Source organism: Lycium ferocissimum, unplaced genomic scaffold (assembly GCF_029784015.1).
Source record: "Lycium ferocissimum isolate CSIRO_LF1 unplaced genomic scaffold, AGI_CSIRO_Lferr_CH_V1 ctg21085, whole genome shotgun sequence".
Lineage (NCBI taxonomy): Eukaryota > Viridiplantae > Streptophyta > Magnoliopsida > Solanales > Solanaceae > Lycium > Lycium ferocissimum.
This window is the reverse complement of record NW_026719473.1, coordinates 1,566-5,935: the sequence shown is the minus strand read 5'-3', so window position 1 is coordinate 5,935 and position 4,370 is coordinate 1,566. Positions and strand designations below refer to the sequence as shown.

The 4,370-nt window shown below is 36.0% G+C and overlaps 1 pseudogene; it reads left to right on the top strand.

The window, feature by feature from the left end:
- Positions 1-386: 386 nt before the first annotated feature.
- On the top strand, positions 387-3,203 carry LOC132043105 (plasmodesmata-located protein 7-like; annotated as a pseudogene).
- The last annotated feature ends 1,167 nt before the right edge of the window (positions 3,204-4,370 follow it).

Sequence of the window (4,370 nt, the reverse complement as noted above, 5' to 3'; positions counted from 1 at the left end):
AATAAGTATATTGCAGAAAGTGCAATGAATTCTGCAGTAAAAACCTTTAAGGTTAAACCAACTAAGTATAAATACTCAATCTACATCTGATGCCAAAAAAAAAAAAAAAAAAAAAAAAAAAAAAAAAAACAAGTTGAGTCAGTAAATATATACTTTGGCTCAAATTTTAATGGTAAGCACTAAAAGTATACAACTTTTACTTGATCAAGTGAAGTTGCTCTCTTTATTCATTTGTTTGAAATATTTAATAGAAAGTTACCAATTCAAAAGAATGTATTAGTCTGGCCCATAACTTTATGCTATTTCCATTTTCTCCCCTTAACTTTTTGCATGCCATATGTTCAATTGAGAAAAAAAAAAAAAAACATAATACAAAAAGAAAGAAGACAACCTTTTTCCTTAAATACTCATTGAAGCAACCATATCTCAAACTCTCCCACACTCATAGCTAATAGCTCTAAAAATTGCTCAAGAAAATGGCTAAAATTCTCCATTTTCTTCTCATTTTCATATACATTTTCTTTTCTTTCTTCTTTCCTCTAATTTTCTCTGATTCTTCTGTTGATGGTTTCATTTATGGTGTTTGTTCAGAAATAATTTATTCGTCCGATTCGCCTTACGAGTCGAATCTCAACTCGCTACTCACTTCACTAGTCAATTCAGCAACTTACTCATCGTACAACAAATATAACATTGTGAACAAGACATGATCAACAGTCTATATCAATGCTGAGGCAATTTGTCCATGCCGGATTGTGCCATATGTCTAGCTCGCTCAGTGAGTCAACTCACCGAGTTGTGCCGGCAAACTTGTAGTGGAGCTCTACAATTACAAGGGTGTTTTGTAAAGTATGATAATAGTTCCTTTTTGGGACTAGAGGACAAAACTGTGGTGATGAAGAAATGTGGGCTGTCAAATGGGTTTGATTTAGATGAAATGGGCCGAAAGGATGCTGTTTTGGGGGATTAATGGGTGGTAATGGGCTTTATAGGGTTGGTGGGTCAGAAGATGTACAAGGTATGGCCCAATGTGTGGGTGATTTGAGTATGGCCCAATGTCAAGATTGCTTATATGAGGCGATCCAACGGTTGAAAAAAGAGTGTGGTGGTGTATATGGTGATATGTTTTTGGGAAAATGTTATGCTAGGTCTACAACTAGCGGAGCTCATCTTTATGCTAAACCTAATCATCATGGTAAGTATATTTTGAAAAATTTACGTCTCCATAATGTGAAAATTTACTCGCATTCAATATTTATATTTAACCAGTGAAAGACGTATATTTTTATAAGGGAAGCTAGAGTCTTGTTTCAGAATTTACATAAAGTTAGGGTGTGAAACTCGCGGAAATGTGATGTTTAAAGTTACTCTAGTTCATTTTGATGTTCTCTGTGGTTGTTATATAAGAGGAAATCTTTGTTTTAAATACAAAAATTTCACATGTTACGGCAGGGAGGTTTGGAAAAAAGATGAAACAATTAAAGATGCATCACATCGTGCTAGAGTACGAGGGATGTTAAGGTTTGTTCTCCCACATGATGTCTTTCATTTCTTTTTTATACTACGCCCTCCGTTTCATTTTATATGACATGTGAACTTATCAAAAAGTATCCTTTAGAACTTAAGGTGTTAAACATAACATCAACACTATATGGCTATAAGAGCATGTTGTTAAGCTTACCTAGACACCACAGTTATAAAATAAAAAAAGAACATGTCATTAAGGGTAAAATGGAAAGTTTGAAATTAAAGAGTTTTCACAATAGAAACGTGTCATTCTTTTTGGAACAAACTTGAAAGAAGAGAGGAATAGTGGATTGACTTGTCTATTGCAGGAGATGAATGACTATGGTAGAGAAAATGGCTCATGATATTTCGATTTCTTGCAAGATATTGAGTGCTAGATTTTATGCCCTTTGCTCAAGACCTAATGCACTAATTCATAATTACATGTTGTGATTGTTTTGGATTAGGAATATGTGCTTATCTTGCTGTCTGTTGGTTTACAGGAGATGAATGACTATGGTAGAGAAAATGGCTCATGATATTTCGATTACTTTGAGAACAAAACCAGTGACACTGCTTATAAAGGAAACAACTAGACTATTGGCTGAGAAAGGGACTCGCTAAAGAACTTGGGTATGCAGTAATTCATTTTTTAAAATTTCATTTTGAAATATAATCACATCTTCCATTTGCTAACAAGTAGCTTGCCCAAAAAATAAATTGCAGATTAATGGCAAGATAACTTTTCCAAAACGGGTGGATGAAAGAAGCCTTGAAAATATCAATAAGTCGCCTCACATCTTGCAACTTGCATCATATCTTGGTGCTCCATATGTATTCATTTACTATGCAAGTCATTATTCTGGTTTTTGGAGTACCAAATTTCAGATTTTGACTTTGTTGTATGATTCATGTGGAAAGATGTATTTGATGTTTAGGTTGTAGCTCATTTATGAACTATACCTGTTCCCCTGATCATGTCTTTCTGCAGATTGTATACCTGCAGACATAAATATTTCACCGTGTAATCATCAGAGGCGGATCGGGGAGGGGGGGGGGGGGGGGTGGAGGGTATTCACCCGAACCCCCTCGGCAAACAATTACACTGTATATATAAGGTAATATTTTTATTTTTTATGTCCATATATAGATTTTGAATCCCCTGAACACAATACTAGAGGTTGGCTCAATGGCTTAGGGAGTTTTAAATTCACCTTGAGGTTCCAAGTTCAAATCCCCCACTGGTTATCATTGGTAGATGAAGATGCCTTTGAAGTTCTTCTAATAAGTCCATAGAGAAAAGGCAAAGTGTTATTCCAAAGGTAGCCACTGATCCATGGCTTTAAAACTTACTATTAGTTCATTTTGATGCTTTCTGTGGTTGTTATACAAGAGGAAATCTCTTTTTTAAATACAAATATCTCTCTTGTCATGGCAGGGAGGTCGGGAAAAAGATGAAGCAATTGAAGATACAGCACAACATGAGACAGTGGAGGAAGCTGGAGTACAAGGTGAAGTTGAGGTTCATTCTCCCTCGTCATCTCTTTTTTTTATGCTTTAAAATATAGAGAAAAGAATGAAAAATAAGAAACAAAGTCTTAGTGCTATCTAGTTGTGTATTTCATCAGATAAATGACAGAATGCCAGCTGCATACACTCTACCCGTCCCTAGACCCTATGTTGTGGGATTTCACTAGGTATGTTTTTGTGGCTAGCCTTTTCTCTTTGTCATAGCAGTATTATTTTGGTATCGCGTAGATCTTTAACCTTATGCGTTTATTGCTATGTGTTGCTCCATTTGTTTGGTATCTCGATATATTGCTGTCTTAATTCTCTTGCAATCCTGCATTGACTTTGTTTCTTTTGAGCCGAGGGTCTATCAGAAACAACCTCTCTACCCCATAAAGGTTGAGGTAAGGTCTGCATACATCTTAACCTCTCCAAACCCCACTCGTGGGATTACACTGGGTATGTTGTTGTGGCTAGCTGTGGTAGAGTCAAGGGCTTATCATCTGTCAAATTTCTTGCAGAACATTGAGTGCTTGATCGTTGAGCGAAAAAGTTACTTAGCAACCCTTTGCTCTCCAGACTGTTTGCACTAATTAATGATTAAATTTGTGTTGTGATCGCTCCTTTTGGATTAGGAATATGCAATTTTTAAATCTTGCAGTCTACTGTCTCGTTGAAGTTGAATTGAAAAAGTAATAACATATATATTTGGCTTACTTATAAGTGGTTCTAACAAGTTTGCTCTGATTTTGGATTATTTTGCGGTGCAAACCGGGATATGATACATTGGAAACAAAAACGGTGACTCTTGGCCTGAGAAAGAGACACGCGAAAGAACTTGGGTATGCAATAATTCTCTTTTTAAATGTCATTCTAAAGTATAACCACATCTTCCGTTTTCTAATAAGTAGCTGGTCCAAAAACCAATATGAATGTGCGGGAAGCAAGAAATTTTTTCCAAAATGGGTGGACGAAAGAGGCATTCAAACTATTAGTAAGTCGCCTCACATTACAAAGCAAACGAACCAAAGAGGAACTTTTTCCAGGAATCCAGTGTAGCTCCAACGCTCGAGCTCAAATACTTTCTCCCAACCACCAAGTTCTACTGAAAAAGCGTAGTCTCCACCGATATCTACTGTCAAATGTTACATGGTCAAAGTAGTTTGTGAATGGGAATTAAGTACTGAATATGGTCAATCCAGCACACAGATTAAGTAGTTCGGAGGGTGTTTAGAGCAATTCCAATTTTAACGATGTTCTAGACTGTTGTTTTCAATAAGTCTTTCTTCAGATTCAGTATGATTTATAGAGTCACTTATTGATGAAAATGCTATCTCGTAATGATGTTCGGAGGT